Source organism: Hemicordylus capensis, chromosome 4, assembly GCF_027244095.1.
Source record: "Hemicordylus capensis ecotype Gifberg chromosome 4, rHemCap1.1.pri, whole genome shotgun sequence".
NCBI lineage: Eukaryota > Metazoa > Chordata > Lepidosauria > Squamata > Cordylidae > Hemicordylus > Hemicordylus capensis.
In genome coordinates, this window is record NC_069660.1 from 155,207,738 (window position 1) to 155,225,249 (window position 17,512).

General features: G+C 43.6%; 1 protein-coding gene across 4 annotated transcripts in view; it reads right to left on the minus strand.

The window, feature by feature from the left end:
• The window catches only part of CACNA1E (calcium voltage-gated channel subunit alpha1 E), a 673,520-nt gene extending 660,050 nt beyond the window's left edge, over positions 1-13,470 (minus strand). For 3 of the 4 annotated variants that reach the window (XR_008306367.1, XR_008306368.1, XR_008306369.1), the window contains exon 1: positions 13,337-13,470. The gene's annotated coding sequence lies outside the window, so the exon portion shown is untranslated. The remainder of the gene's footprint in view (positions 1-13,336) is intronic. The other variant, XM_053247018.1, reaches the window with a different exon arrangement.
• Between the last annotated feature and the right edge of the window lie 4,042 nt (positions 13,471-17,512).

Consider the following 17,512-nt stretch of genomic DNA (forward strand, 5'->3'; position numbering starts at 1 on the left):
CCAGCGGTTTCATGTAAATATTAAAAAGCATTGGTGACAGAATGGAGCCCTGAGGGACACCATATAATAGCTCCCATTTTAAATAGGAACTGTCACCAAGCTCCACCATCTGGAATCTGCCTGAGAGAGAGGAGTGGAACCACTGCAAAGCAGTGCCTCCTATCCCAAATTCCCCCAGGCAATCCAGAAGGATACCATGGTCGATGGTATCGAAAGCCACTGAGAGATCCAAAAGAACCAACAGAGTCACACTCCCTCTGTCAATTCCCTGGTAAAGGTCATCCGACCAAGGCAGACGCAACCCCATAGCCCACTCTAAAGCCAGTTTGAATTGGTTCTAGATAATCGGTTTCCTCCCAAACTGCCTGAAGCTGGTTAGCCACCACTCTCTCAATCACCTTACCCAACCATGGGAGATTGGAGACGGGCCTATAACTGTCCATCACTGAGGGATCTAGGGAAGGCTTCTTAAGAAGTGGTCTAATAATTGCCTCCATCAGACAAGGAGGCATCCTATCCTCCCTCAGCGATGAGTTAATGATATTAACTAAGCCATCCCCAACAATCTCCCTGCTAAATAAAAGCAGCCAAGTCGGGCAAGAATCCAGAGAAGAAGTTGCAGGCCGCACCTCCCCAAGCAGCTTGTCCACGTCATCAGGCATCACAGACTGAAACTGATCCAATCCCATACTACAAGAGGGATTTCTGGACACCACCTTAATAGACTCTGCAGAAACAGTGGAGTCCCAGTCGGCTCGAATACAGGAGATCTTGTTCACAAAGTATCCATTAAAAGCATTGCAGCAGAACAAAGTCCCCGGGAATTGGTTTGAGTTGGAAGGAGCCCAAATCAAACTCCTCACAACCCGGGACAGCTCTGCTGGACGCGAACCCACAGAAGCAATGTGTGTAGACCAGAATTATTTTTTTGCCGCACGTACCACCTCTGCATAAACCTTCAAATGGGCTCTATGCTGTGTCCTGTCACATTCAAGCCAAGTTCACCTCCACTTGCACTCCAGTCGCCTACCTTGCTGCTTCTGACCCCGTAACTCCTCTGTATACCAAGGGGCCACTTTTAAAGCAGATCGGAAGTGATGCTTAGGAGCGATCGTGTCTACTGCCCTGATGAGTTCCCTATTCCAGGTTCCCATCAGGGCATCGACAGAATCGCTGACAGGACCAACATCAAAACCCTCCAAGGCCTTTTGGAATCCTACTGGATCCAACAGCCTTCTTGGGCGGACCATCTTAATAGGTCCTCCACCCCTGCAGGGCTGGGTTGTGGCTGTGAAACCAACCTTAACCAGGTAGTGGTCCATCCATGACAATGGGGAAACCACAGGATCCCGCACCCACGGAATACCACCCTGATCTGAACAAAAGACCATATCAAGTGTGTGGCCGGCAACATGAGTTGGTCCTGAAACTAGTTGGGATAGGCCCATAGTTGTCATGGCCACTATGAACTCCTGAGCCACACCAGACAAGTCAGCCTCACAATGGATATTGAAGTCACCCAGAACCAAAAGTCTGGGTGACTCCAACACCAACTCCGAGACCAGCTCCGATAGCTCAGTTAGGGAGTCGGTTGGGGAGCGGGATGGACGGTACACCAACAGAATCCCCAATCTATCCCTAGTTGCCAGCCTTAGAAAGACACACTCAGTTTAAGTCAACTGTCGCACAGGGGCCCTGGTAAGGGAAATTGTATCCTTATGGACCACAGTCACCCCACCACCACCACCCCCGCCCACATCCCCTAGCCTGCTCCACAACAGAGTAGCCTGGTGGAAGAAGCTGAGCCCAAACTGGGCCACTAGCTTCCCCCATCCAGGTCTCAGTTTTACAAGCCAGGTCGGCTCCCTCATTCATGATCAAGTCATAGATTATTTCGGTCATATTCTGAACCGACCTGGCATTGCAAAGGAGCAAGACTAGGTTCTGTGGGAAGTTGGAACTGCTCCCCGAGGCCAGAGAGCTGACAGGGCAACCGGAAGTGGAAACAGTAACTAAATTACTGGTTTCCCTTCCCCTGTAACGGCCAGTTACAATAAGATTCCCAGGCTCCGTATCCCTCTGTGAGATAGGACAGTCCTACCAACCTGATATCCACCATAGAGGTGCCAGCCAGGTCCCATTTGGGATATGGATCCTTTGCCTTTAGGAAGAATTTTGGCAGGTGCAGCTTCTTCTACCCTACAAAACTGTAACAGGAAAATCCCAGCTTACCAAATTTATCGCATGTATTCGGGTTCTTTGTTTTTATTTATTATTATAAACCTTGATTTACAATAAACTGAAATACTGTGTACATATGCTAATTTACATATGCTAACTTCTTATGATAATGACTATCCTATATTTCAATATACAAGTGTATGATTCAAATGAAAAAGAAGGAAATTCATAGAAAACTTCAAACTAAAAACCATTATTAAATATTGATTACTATTTGCAGTGCTTCGAAGGTCGCTTTCTTCATTAAGGACTGGGCTTTCAATCTAACAGGGTTAAGAAGGATGCTCTGCCTCTGGGCTTCCTGTATTGTGCAAGGGGTTGGACTAGGTGACTTCCAAGGCCACCGCCTCCTCCTCCAACTCTGAGATTCTATGATTGTTGTACAACCACCATTTAGAAACTATAAATTAAATGAATAAGCAGCAATTCTTGAACACAGAAGGACAATGCAGTCTTTGTGCAACACATAACTCACTTATGGGATTCACTACCTCAAGGCATCATGATGACCACTCTCATGGACACCTTTCTCTTTTTTTAAAAAGGACTAGACAGATCAATAGAGGGCAGAGAATGAATGGCGATTAGCCATGATAGCTAAATCAATCCTCAATATACAGGAGCCGTGTTCTCTGTTGAATACTGGGTGCTGGGGGCAAAGAAAGGAGGGCTGTTGCCTTCATGCCCTGCTCATAAGCTTTCCAGAGGCAACTGGTTGCCCACTGTTGGAAACAGGATACTGGACTGGACAGAATTTAGGTCTGATCCAGAAGAGTTCCCCTTATGTTCATTTCTTCCTTCTCTTACATAGCTGTTAAAAGGTACAGAAGCCCTATCTCAATCAGGCACCATCTTGATCCCTGAAGCACATCTGTGATACCTCCTGGTCTGTGTTATATGCCAGCTCTTCCTGCTGCCCAGATTCTTCTCTTTCCCACATGACGAAAAACAAGAGGCTTCCCACAACTGAAGCAGCCAGCAGCAAATTTAGCCTTGTGACATTTAAGCACAATAAAAACTCTTAGCTATTATCAGCACCAAGATGCCCCAATACAATTTCTTACAGTCACTCTCAGTTATGTTCCTTATATAGAGCAAATCTCAGGAGATTATGCCCACTTCCCAAGTTTTAAGCCAAAGAGCTTGGCTTATGAACGGATACATCTCCAAGATAAAGGGGAGGATGGGCAATTAAAAAGAAGTCTTTTCAGCTGTCACTAAGAAGTCGTCAGTGTAGCTTTGAGTGAGTGATTCACACCCATGTATGAAGAGTTTCTGAGTCATGGTACGGGATTCAGTGGGTGGGCTGCATTGACTCAACCACAGGAAGGAGGGGGGGAAAGACGCGTCAACTTAGTATCAATAAAAGAGTTCTATTTGCATTGAATAGGTATCAATGCTAACCCATTGTGCAATATTTAGTTTAGGTCCTGAGTTCCACTTTTCCCACCACAAAGTAAACAAATTCATGGAGGAGGAATGCCAATATTATGTCAGGGCCATGATCTATAATGCCTTAACATTCACGTCATGCCAGACTCACAGGAATAGGGCAGGGTTTTTCTTGCATTTCCATCACTGCAAATCCAGTCCATCTCCCTCTAATCTTACATATACAGGTTAGTCTTAATTTCAGTTTTAAATGCCCCTTGTCAAAGTTTTGTTTCAGTTGTCTTCACCTCTGTAGTCCCACTCTCTGCCCATTTTCTCACCCACTTTTCCTTTTCCTCTCTAGCTGTTTTTGCCTCTTCTGGTTCCTCAGGATTACTTTCCTCCTTCCAACCTTTCTTTCCTTTACTAAGCCTTGCTGCTTTCCTTGGCCTGCTGCCTTCTTAGGTCCCTGAACTATCTATCTATCTAGTGTTCTATACTACCTTTCATAAGACATCCCAAGGCAGTTTAAAAAAACTAAAATACAATACAACTCCATAAAAAATCACATCAAAACATTAAAATCAGTTAAAGCAATAGAAGTCATAAAACATTTTTTTAAAAACAACAACATAAAATAGGGAGGACAGAATAGCAGAGGAGCTAAGAAAACTGGTAGCCCCTCAGGAGTAAAAGTCTTTACAAATAAAAAGGTCTTTAGTTGTGTTTTAAAAGCAGCCACACATGTCAAGGAGCGGACACTCACTGGGAGAGCATCCCAGATTTTGGATGCTTCAGTCCAAACCTCCTGATGACCCCTCCCAGCGATTTCATGTAGATATTAAATAGCATGGGGGACAAACTGGGGGACAAACTTGTGGGGCCTTTAGGCCAAAGGCCAAGGAGTTGAGCAGAAGTCCCCCAGCACGAGCTTCTGGAACCTCCCACCAAGAAAGAGCCAGAACAATTCCAATGCATCACCTCTGATCCCTATACCTGAGAGGCAGTCCAAAAGGATACCATGTTTGATGGTATCAAAAGCTGCTGAGAGGTCCAGCAGAACCAACAGGGACACACTCCCCCTCTCTAGACAACACTGGGTTAGGTAGACTAGTGATCTGTCTCAGTATAATGCAATGTTTTACATTTAAATATATTGAGCAAACGCTCCTAGAGCCTCCTGCTTCCTTAAAATACAGTACTATAGCACACTGAATTATGTAGAAAGACAAGGTAAGTTAATTTCATGGAGGCAGACCCAGAAGCTCATAGAGAGGGACTAGACCTTAGCCTAAAATCTTTGTAGAACAAGAATAGAACTTCTTAATTCTGGACATATTCATGGCAACAGAAAGAGTAACACACCTCGAAAGAAAAATATTTGAGAGAGACATGGAGCCAGGGTGTTGGAATTGAGAATTCTGCACTGGAATTCTTGGTTCATGCTGTGTTTCAGCTGCAAAATTTAGAAGAATGAGGGGTTGCAGGTAAATGGGGGATAGGAAAGAGATTGGTGTGTGGCACATTCTGTGCACTGCGAGGGGGAGACTGCTATAAGAGGATCAAGAGGGGAAGAGACTGACAATTCACAGGTTCTGCACACCATGAATAAGAATATGGAGGGAGGAGATTTGTGCATGCCATGCACTTTGCACCAAAGGGAATGGGGGCAGCAGCTCACCACAGCACTTGAGGTACAGAGGCACTCTTCCCCCTGGACTTTGGGGCCAAAGTCCAGGGCCTCCACACCCCCTGGGGGCCTTTAAATTCTCTTTAGGCTGTGCTGGGTGGTGTGGTTTGTTCCCTCAAGAACCTATGTGTCAAAAAATGATGCTTAACTTGCAGTGGTGGTGGTTTCCAAAGGCCTTTAGATCCAGGCTCCAAAATTACATAGGTGCACCTCTGTTCAGGTGTGTCAAGGAGGCTTGGAACAGGTCTGCTGTTAATCCAGTTTGAATCTGTAGTGTCAATCCACCCAAACAGAACCAACCTTGAAAGCAAGACAAAGCATTCTTCTTTCATAAAATAGCTAACTAAACTGAGAAACTGTTGGCTTTGCAAATGGAGTGGTTGCACAAAGTGCCAGGAAAGGCATACCATGAGTGCTCAGACAATGTTTTACTAACCAGTGGAGAAAGCACAAGGCACTAGATTTGAAGCTGCAGCTGGCACCTGAGACAGAGTTCAGGTAAAACCTGTCCTGGTGCCCATCAACCACAGAAGCTATTCAGCAACTCCTTTCAGCAGGAGGTGAAAAACAGACAGTTTCTTCAGAAAATGCTGCTGCTCGGTACAGGGGCATTTGTTAAGAAAAAGTGTAATTATTCAAGCTGGCCCAATTCCTAGATTGTAGGCTACGATTTCACATCTCATTGAACAGTACAGTGCCCTCTTAGCACCGTGCTGAAACAACTGATTGGTTACTCAGAAAGTATTCCTTTCCAGTAGAGCAACACCCTCTCTGTTGGCTTTATGTCCAGAGGTCTCCGTACCCAACTTTCTTCAGCTCGTAGTTCATAGAAGAAAATTTAAGTTTGGAGTACTTATTCAAAAGTTTTGTTGAAGTTTTAAAATAACTTGAAATTATTTTATTTGGCAGGGGGGTGAGTGGGGGATGGATGAAATTTTAAAAGTGATAGCCCAGTTCACCCATTGCGACTGAACACTCTCTTTTTTAAAATAAAGCATTTTTTAAAATAGAATAATGTGGCTACCTCACCCCATGTAATTTTGGATCGCTGAGATTGGAGAGGGAGGCAGACAAGCAGGCAAAGACAACACAGGAACATAGAAAGCTGCCATATACCAAGTCAGACCGTTGGTCCATCTAGCTCACTATTGTCTACACAGTCTCCAAGGTTACAGGCAGGTGTCTCTATCTGGAGATACCAGGAGGGAACCTTCGTATGCAAGTATGAAGATGCTCTTCCCGAAATGGCCCCATCCTCTAAGGGGAATATCTTACAGTGCTCACATGTACGAATACAAATACGACACGTATTTATATGCCACTTTTCAACCAAAGTTCCTAAAGCGGTTACATACAGAAATTAATTAATTAATTAAATGGCTGCCTGTCCCCAAAGGGCTTGCACTCTAAGAAACATAAGAAAGACACCAACAGCTGCCACTGGAGGGATGCTGTGCTGGGGTTGGATAGGACCAGTTGCTCTCCCCCTGCAAAATACAAAGAATCATCCCTCATCCCCTAAGTGGAATATCTTACAATGCTCACATGTAGTCTCCCATTCAATTGCAAAGCAGGGTGGATCCTGCTTAACAAAGGGAACAATTTATGCTTACTACCACAAGACCACCTCTCCTCTTCTGCCTGCAGGCAGACTGGTTCTGTCTTAAGTGTGTAAAGGGCCATGGATAATTTAATCCAGAGGTGGGCAGAAGGCAGATCATAGTTCACCTATGGCCCACCTACCTTCTAATTGCTGCTGGGATTCTTGTAAATAAAGCTGGATTAAATGGTCCAATCCTGCAAGGTATTTCTGTTTTTTAACCAAAATTGCATTCTCAAGGTTACTGAACACAGATTAGATAGATTAGACTTAAGAGACCCTGGGGCTATTCACACAAACCTGCAAGGGGCCGGGTGGATGGAAGACAGGGTTCAACCTTACTTTCCCCAGATGACCACTCTTAGCCCTGCTGTGTGCAAGGCACACACCCACACAACCTGAGTGGCTGGGAGCAGCGCAGAACAGAGGCCAGCACTCATTATCCCAGCCTCTGAGTATCCCACAGTGCAGTGGAGGATTCTCCCAGGGAACAGGTGCTCTAGGTGCACATTTCTGTTTCTTCACGAGCTGCGAGCTGCAAATATGGCTTGTATTGAGGGGAGGGGGGGGCTACTATGGAGGCCTTCCTCAAAAATAAGAAGGGGATCTGAGAGAGTTCTCACACAAGAAACACAACACATGCACATCTGGGTCTCTTTGAAACTTAGTGCACATGTCTATGCAGGCCAGAAAGCCTGAGAGAGCACCATTTTAAAACCGTAACCAACACGTGTTTGATATTTGCATGTCAGGCATGGGAAATAGAAAACAAGCACAGAATCCATACCATTGTTTCATGTGAATATGACCCCAGACAGAGTTTTCTAGCAGGAGATGGCATTTTTTTGTTGTTGTTGTTCAACATGGGCCTTGGCTTCTCTCCATGGTGCTGAAAATCCTGCTACTCTGCTCCTGCATGTTTGCTTCCATTATAAAAAGTAACTCCCCTAATTTATTGACAACACACACACACACACACACACACACACACACACACATTCCATTTCGGTGCAGAAAATCCAAAGACATGGGGAAAGCTGTAACCCTACTCTTACTTGCAGTAAACCCCAAGGACCCCAGTGAAAATTTCTACCAAGTAAAGCTGTATCAGATTAGGTTGCAGATCCTACAAATTAAATTAGTTGTACAAATATAGCCTATATACATAATTTATTTCAGCTGCGACATTTTGTAGGTTTGTTTGGGGACTTTGGAGTTACTTTAGTAGAGCATTTCAGAACCCCCTAACTGTGCCTGAACACTCCTACAATTAACCAGTTATTTCCTATTATAATGTGTCACAAGCAGTGAGCTTGTGCAAGATAAACTAACTTACAGGCACTCCAGGACAAAAAAAACAACAACACTTAAGATGGAACACCATATTCCAATAAGTCAAGATAAATAAGGATAGCAGGAAGTAATGTATGCTACATGCTGGATAAGGGAGAAGGGAAAAGGAAGGACTGATCCCCCTGCCTTGAAATACTATATTTGGTAATGGAATAGGAATTGGAGGAGCTACAAAATCTAAACAGAGCTGCAACTCAGAGCTACAATCTCAGGGCCAGTCATTCATCACACCTCAATCACCACATTTCAAGGGGCCCTGAGGACTATTCCTTTAGTTAGTTGCATGTCCAAGGATTCAGTCTTGCTTCGACCCACAGGAAATAAAAAGAGAGCAAAGCAAAACTTGGTGGGTTTTTTGTTTTGTTTTATACAAAGTGGGTAAAGAAATGTAGCTTTGGATTCAGAAATGCTGCTGGGTCAGAGCATGCTAATGTGACTGGATTCTGTCATGGGGGACATGGTCTCTAGACTGATGGAGAGAAAACAAGACACCACAAGTGGGTGAGTTTATACCTCAAGTACAAATTGAAGAAGGAGAGGAGGGGCAAAATGTCAAGCAACTCAAGACTAAGCAGTAGGAATGCCACAAGTACTGTGCAGAGCACAAAGTAGTACAGAATCCAGTCATTTTCATTTGCAGTTAATTTACTCATTATATTCATGTGTGCTCCGCAGAGTACTGAGAGACACAGTCTCTTTGCACCACCTGACCTTTTGACCACTTCACGCATCTCCTAGCATGGACTAGCATAGCCCACAAAAGCTTATGCCACCGTATATTTGTCCATCTTTAAGTTGCCACAAGCGTTGGTTGTCTAATGGGCTGATTCACTGATGGATAAACAAGAGTGCTTATGTGGAACCGCTCATTCTTTTCTTTACAATTAGCATTTGATCAGTCAAATTATTTGTGAAATAGTAGTCAAGTATTGAAAAGCATTCATTTATTAGAACAGTAACAAATAACAGAGGGAATTCTGTGGAATACAAACAAATGACCAGAAGACGCCGGAGTCCAGTTCCTCTTAAAGAACACAATCTCAAAGAAATCCCCACAGCAACTGCACTGTTTGCACCTTCTGTTCCTTTTCAGAGATGACTGCAATGATAGCAGATGCCCAATAGTTCATCCTAATTGCCACTAAAACTGTTGAGGAAACATTAAACAAACATTCAGTTGAAACAGATCCGAACAAAAGCCATCTACAAGGGATAGAACTGATTCAAAAACAACAGGGAGATAGCCCTTCAAAATGGTCACCTATTTCCCAAACCATGGTGGATTGGTCCATCCTCCCAAGTTTTAAGAAAAAGCAATGGACTAATTAAGGAGCCTAGACAAGCCAATTAGTGGAGAAGGAAGTGGTTCAGGAGACGTCTTCACATGGAGTGGGTGAGTCAAAAGCATATGAGACACTAGATAGCAAAGTGTACTTGGAGTAAGCCAAAGCTGCATTTAGTTTAGTGTTTAATAATCTAACTGATGAGGATCCAGAGGCAACTTGCAGTTCAAGATTCAAGTGTTACTGGCAAGAATCCTGCAGAAAAATTGTAGTATGTATGAAGCTGCCTTTAAACTGAATCGCACAATCTAGCCCATCATTGGCCAGCGCAGTGTAGTGGTTAGAGTGCTGGACTAGGACCGGGGAGAACTGAGTTCAAATCCCCATTCAGCTATGGAACTCACTGGGTGACTCTGGGCCAGTCACTTCACTCTCCACCTAACCTACCTCACAGGGTTGTTGTGAGGATAAAAATATCCATGTACATTGCTCTGGGCTCCTTGGAGAAAGAGCAGGATAGAAATGTAAAAATAAATAAATAAATAAGAATCATTGTCTACTCTGAGAAACAGTGGTTCTCCAAGGCCTCAGGTAGAGTCCTAGTCTTGCTTCCTGAGATAGTTTAATGGATTGGACCTAAACCCTCATGTACAATGTTGCTAGGTTCTGTGCGGCAGCATGCAAGATCCGTCAGACTCTGACTGCCAGCCCATAACCCATGATTTTAACTACTGACTAATAGTAATCCTATACTTTACCTTATAGTACATCCTGTCTTTTTAAATACTTTTACTTTCTTAGATGCTTTTAACTCATAGATAGTTATATGTACTTATATATTTAACCATGTTTTACCTCCATTAGAGTTGTCTTTCCCTATAGACCAATTTTTATATAGATTGCACTATATTGCTTATACTAGTTAGTTGTCTTGTCAGTTTTATTAGTTTTATCAGTTAGCTGTCTTCCCTTATTTTTTTAGCTATCCCGCTTTTACCCTTTAGTATATCTTATAGCTTGTTTTAAATCTTTTATACTTCTTAGACATTTTTATATTCATTGATAGTTGTATGCATTTACGAATCTGTGCTGTAGCAACTTTCAATATGGCTCTATTATCTATTTTACTGTATTATTACCTATGCTGGTCTTTGACCGTAATAGCTGATTGATTGATTGATTGGTTGATTGGATTGTACCTAGGTTCTTCTGCATGAGCTCTCATTCAGTTATGGCCCCTTCTCAACCAGCTATGGCCCTCTTAATGGCCATACCATTAAGCAGTATGAGCCAGCCCAACCCAGGCAGCAGTTTTGGTGGTACCATTCAACAGCAATAAATTGCCAACCATTTACATTTTTTCCAACATGGGGAGAGCCGCACCAACTGGAATTTTCCAACTCAGGCACCCAAATGGCTTTGGCCGTCTCTGAGCCCCACTCCCCAGTTTCAGTTATTCTCATGGATCAAGATGGGAGGAGGCCATTGCCAAGAGGTGGTATCGTTTGCTGCAGCAGCTGCCATGGAATGACTCCAATGGAAGCAGATTTTTATGGCTCATCTGCAAAGCAGTTTTGAAACTGCCAGGGTGGGTCATTCATAAAAGTCTCAGAAGTGTTTGGTTTCAGGAAGCGTTAGCTGTAATTCAGAATGGTTTAGAACAAGGATGGTCACCTTTACCGGTTTTCCGTGGGAAGGGCATTATATTCTGCAGACTGTGGCTGACATTCAGACTAAGTTTCCACAGACATGCCGAGGTTTTCTGATGTACTGGGGGAGGGGCTATTTTTGGCAACCCCCCTTTCCCTCTGCAGCTCCCTGTGCCTTCCAAAACGATCCCCAGAAGCTCCCTCAGTTATCAGGGACAGAGTTTCAGGAGGCACGAGCAGCTACCCAGGGAAGGGGAGATCACCAAAAATTGCTCCTTCCTCTCACCCAACAGTAAAACCTGGTACATCTGCAGAAGTTTAGTCTGGATGTCAACCAGCAATGCAAGAGCCAGTAATATAATTTACTATGCAAAAATCACCCCTCATGAGGGGAGAGGACCCATAATCAAGTTTGCACCATCTACCTGTAGGGGCTTCACAGTTATGCAGCACGTGTGCTCAGGCATAACATTACATTCAAACACAATATAAATGTACAAAATATCACATACACATATGTACTTTTACATATTACAAAAAAGTGTTGTAACATTCAAGCTTAGAGTATCTGTTCCCCTTACAGCCTGAAAGAAAACCTGTTTTGTTTTGTTTGAACAAAACAGTAGCCAAATGTTTTGCCACTCTTTATGAAAATTTGGTAGAGCCTCTGGGGATGGGGCCAAAATTGCCCTGGGACCAGACCTGGCCTATGGGTATTCAGCTTGTCAACTCTGATTTAGAGGATACCTTCTATTGGGCTATGGCAAGTCTACCAGGTCTCCTGAGATGAAACTGATGGCTCTAACTGGGGGCCAGTGTAACTCTTTGAATCTTCTTCTGCCAAGGAGGACCAGAGAGAGTGAGTCAGTGCAATACTTTATGAGATCAGAGTACAATATTTTGTGGATGTGCTATGGGGTGTGGGGGGGTAGGTTGCAGCATGTTGCAATATCTCACCTTTTGATATAATCACCCCAAAGGAGAGAGCACTGAAATCCACCCCTAATTGTACAGAGCAAAGAGCAAGATAAAAACTTTCAGAATACTGATTCATGCAACCAAAGGGGAAATGATTCACATATGGTGTGACGGCAACTCTTTTACAGAGCACATGGCTGGAGCGTGACATGAATTGGCTGAGAACCTCTCTGGGAGCCCCAATGAATGGAGGTCCAAAAATTGTGAATGAAACCAGATGATGACAACTCCGATATTTTAACAAAGCAACAATTAGACACACTTGCTGTGTGATAAAGGATGCAACCAATCCAGTGCTGCCTTAATTTGACAGGGGTGTGTGCAAGTTAAGTTGTAAGAAAACAAACAATCCACTTCTCTTTCATTCTTCAAGTTCTTAAAAGAGAACAACCTGTCTGGCTACTCCTCTGCAACTTTGAATTTCTTATCCAAAGTTCACCTTAAAAAGATCCACCTTAAAAAAATCAAGTAACCTTGAGATGTGTGAAGGCTACCTTAATAAAAACTTTCTCTAGCCAGTACACAGAAAATCCTTTGTGGTACAGGGAATCATCCTTTTAAAAGTTCTTTTTAAAAACTTCTCCCCAAAAGTATCCCCAGGAAAGTATAGGAGAATGTGTCTCAGGAAGAAGGTGAAGAAAAGGAAACCCCCAGAAACAATCACACAGCATATACTGAATAGAACATCAGGGCAAACACAAGGAAGAATCTGCCAAGAAGCTATAATGTTCCTACTTCTGATCAGCTTGCTTTACCTACCTTCACCGAGGTTTGAATAAAACACCTTGATAGATTTCCAGAGCTCCTAACCTTCAACCTTGCCATAAATAAATGATAAAAACAAAAGCCCTTTGGGGGTGTGAGGGGGTGATGGAATTCAGCAGAGACTGAAATCTGTTCATAAGACAATAAACAATATGTAGCCCGGTTCCCAGATTCCCTCTTTCGTAAGTATAAGAGTGACTGAGGAATCTTGAAGCCATCCATGCCTCCCCAACAGGTAGCAGCATTACACTGAGATTAGCTCTGTCGGTGATTCCTTTTACAAGGTAGAAAAGCACAATGCCCAAAAAAAAATGTTTAAAAGAAGACATTATCTACTTTTAGAAAGCTAACAATCTACCCCAGACAACCATCACTGCAAACAGCAAAAGCTAAAATAAGCTCTTACCTTGAATAACGTGCATGGCTTCTGAAACTGGGCTGTGATATTATTCCAGAGACATTATTTGTAATAGAAAGAGAAAAGACTGAAAGAGGGAGGAGAGGAGGAGGGGGAAGAAGAGGTGGGGGAAATAAAGAGAGAGAAGAGAAGAGGATTGGAGAAAGGAGAGCAAATAAAAAGGAGCAGGAATGGGGGAAAGAAAAGAATGGGGGGGGATGAAAATAGAGACAGTAAAATCTGTCTCCTGCCCACACAGTGGAAAAGAAATTTCTGACAAGCAAAAAAGAGAACTCGCACACATACCAGAGGGGGCAGACAGGGGAATAACAAAGCAGAACAGGGGAATCAAGCGAAATCAAAACAGTAAGAGAAATGTCCAGGCACAAGGCACAGAGCAGGAGATAGTGGAAAGAAAAAGAGGGGTTACTGAGCAAGATACCATTTTGCATCATTAGAGTAGTAAACGGCCATGTGCCCTGCCAATTTAGGTCAACTGGGTTGTTAAAGAGTTTAGTGATCTGTAACTCACCCCTTGGAGAATTTGAAAGGCGGGGGAAGTGGTGGTGGTGGGAGGGGGGAAGAATGTAATGATCCAATATCACACACCACACCACCTTGACAACGAAAGAGCAGTTGCTCTGAGCCTTTGTTATTTGGCTGGAACTTTAAAAAAAGACTTGCGAGACATGCAAAATGCTGCTTTAGGGGGAGCTCACCGTGATGGTTAGGCACAGCTGTAACTATCTCAGCAAAAGCTGATGTTGCTGCGATAGAAGGAGACGCACAGCTACTCAAAGGCTCGTTTTTACCCAAATCGTATTCTTTACCCTCACATTCTACCCATACACTTGGGACACTGCTGGTCAGGAAGAACGGACACCTGTAGCTTCCACACATTTCTGTGAGGCTCTGAGACTGATCATCACCTCTGATAAAAAGGTGGTCTTAGAAAGCTGCATCTGCTCTTGGTCCCTCTCTCTGGTTCTCATATCAGCTGCCCACCCTGAACTTCCTAAGCAGTTGATTATCAAAAGGGCAGTCCAATTATTTTTGAGGCTCCTCCTTACAAGAGAATATGTTGGACCCAGATTCTTCGTAGTTTTCAAGGGCAGCAGCAGAACACTGAATCAAATGAATCCCAAAGACATCAGGAAGCCATGACTACATAGCCTTACAAAAATCACTCAGACGACCATTGCATAGCCTTCCTCAAAAATCACTCAAACTGAAGAAATTCAGCCACATTTTAAGCTACAGGTGAAACTCGGAAAATTAGAATATCGTGCAAAAGTCCATTAATTTCAGTAATGCAAATTAAAAGGTGAAACTGATATATGAGACAGACGCATTACATGCAAAGCGAGATAAGTCAAGCCTTAATTTGTTATAATTGTGATGATCATGGTGTACAGCTCATGAAAACCCCAAATCCACAATCTCAGAAAATTAGAATATTACATGGAACCAAGAAGACAAGGATTGAAGAACAGAACAATATCGGACCTCTGAAAAGTATAAGCATGCATATGTATTCAGTACTTGGTTTGGGCCCCTTTTGCAGCAATTACTGCCTCAATGCGGCGTGGCATGGATGCTATCAGCCTGTGGCACTGATGAGGTATTATGGAAGACCAGGATGCTTCATTAGCGGCCTTCAGCAATTCTGCATTGTTTGGTCTCATGTCTCTCATCCTTCTCTCGGCAATGCCCCATAGATTCTCTATGGGGTCGGGTCAGGCGAGTTTGCTGGCCAATCAAGCACAGTACACTGTATACTTTTCAGAGGTCCGATATTGTTCTATTCTTCAATCCTTGTCTTCTTGGTTCCATGTAATATTCTAATTTTCTGAGATTGTGGATTTGGGGTTTTCATGAGCTGTACGCCATGATCATCACAATTATAACAAATTAAGGCTTGACTTATCTCGCTTTGCATGTAATGCGTCTGTCTCATATATCAGTTTCACCTTTTAATTTGCATTACTGAAATTAATGGACTTTTGCACGATATTCTAATTTTCCGAGTTTCACCTGTATATAGCAATCAATTGCATGGCATTGTCTCTCCACCATCATCAGTTTCTCAAGACCAGGTGAGTTCCTTCTGTCTGGTCTCCTGCGTTCTTTATCCCAGTTTGAATCCCCTGAACGTTTCCTTCCTCCTGGTTTGAGCCCCACCATACCTGGCACCCACAGAATGTTCTGACAGACATTCAGAAGAGGGAGAGGGTGAAGATCTGGCCTCGAACAACTAAAGGTTACAATCTGACACTGCTGTAACATAGTTAGCTCCATCAAGCTTTTGTAGAACTATGCAAATTGCTCTGCAATGCATAACTAGCTAATCCCTGGGAACAACTCCTCTCATAGGATTCCCCTCATCCATTAGCATCTGGGTCAGTGTCCCTGTTCCATGGTCCCTCTTGTGATCCGCAGTGACACGGGGCAGGGGAACTGTAGGTAGGGATAGAAGGGGTATAGTGAATTTCATGGTGGGTGAGCTGTGTCCCACATACTTGGTTTCTGAAACAGAAATGGGGGGCAGGTGGAGGGGCCAACTACTTTTTTCCAGGGGTGCTTGCCCACCCTCGGGAGTCACCTTTGGTTATGATGGACCTCATCCTGTGCTGGTTATTAATAACTGGCCAATGTAACCTAAGTCACTCCACATAGTAGTATAAAACTATATTTGGAGGCAGAAAAGTCCGTTAGGCTTTGTTCATACAAAAAGGAAAAGGGTGATGCAACTGTTTGCGGAGTATACCTCTTCAGTCTGCAGGGGGAGGGGTGGGCTGGGACGAAGGAATTTAAAAAAACGAACACTGGCTGACACCTTGATGAATGAAGCACTTGCATGGTGAGCAAAGTTGTGCTAGTGCAAGAAGATGGCATAGTTGCACTAAAAATGGGATTCGTGCAATTGCACACAAGTTTCACATGTAAAACAAATGAGACATGCCATGGTTGTGCACTGTTGTGCAAGCCTGCTTGCAGTAGCACAACATTAGTCGGGAAGACAAGCTCCAGACTTGGCACAAGTACTAGTAGATAGTACAACAGCTTTGTGCTAGCACATCCTTCTGCAAGCAGTATGATAGTTAGGATGTAAGCCTCTGCTTGTTAACAAAGAACAAATTAGGATACCAAGGAGGCTAGAACTCTTCAGACTGACAACTAGTTATCCCACCACGAGAGCCAGCATGGTGTATGAGAGCCAGCGTGGTGTAGTGGTTAGAGCATTGGACTAGGACCGGGGAGACCCAAGTTCAAATCCCCATTCAGCCATGAGACTTGCTGGGTGACTCTGGGCCAGTCACTTCTCTCTCAGCCTAACCTACTTCACAGGGTTGTTGTGAGGAGAAACTCAAGTATGTAGTACACCGCACTGGGCTCCTTGGAGGAAGAGCAGGATATAAATGTAAAAATAATAATATTAATAATAATAATCCCTATGCAGGGAGGTTTGTTTGTTTAATAGAGAGGAGCCTTCTAGCATGCAGACCCTCACCCACAATCTGAAGTGGTACAGTCCAGAAAAGGTTTCATCTGCCATTTGTGTATTCATGTACAATTGAGATGTGCAACACCTAATAATTCTTCTCCCTTGAAGTCTTGACTAATTTGCTGGTTAGTTAACTGCTGGATTTGGAGCAAACACAAGCTGGCTAGGGACTGTGTCTACTGCAGGGTCTCAAAGCTATTGCCTTGGGAAATATGTCTGGCTCCTTCTCTGCTTCTTTTTAGGTGCAGGTCAAGATATTGCTGTTTAAGCAAGCATGTGACTTGAGAAATGGCTAAAGGCTGTGGCTGTTTTACTCTTCTCCTGATGCTGTATTTTTGTTTGCATTTTTTCTTCTCTGTGCCTCTGTTGATATATTAATTGTTACTTTGTCCCTGGTAAACCGCTGTCTCTAATTTTGCCACCTAGGGAGGATCTCTCTCTCTCTCTCTCTCTCTCTCTCTCTCTCACACACACACACACACACACACACACACACACACACCTTCCCTTCCCTTTTTTCTGTTAAAATGTTTAATAGCAATTATCTGCAGGAGTTCTTGGATACAGAGCATATGTGAAGATTAGGAAGAGAGGGTCTTTTCCCCAGTAGGGCACCTGTTTTCTGGACCTCCCTGCCAAAGTAGGCTCTGAATGTCATATCTTCCAGCATTGCACAGATG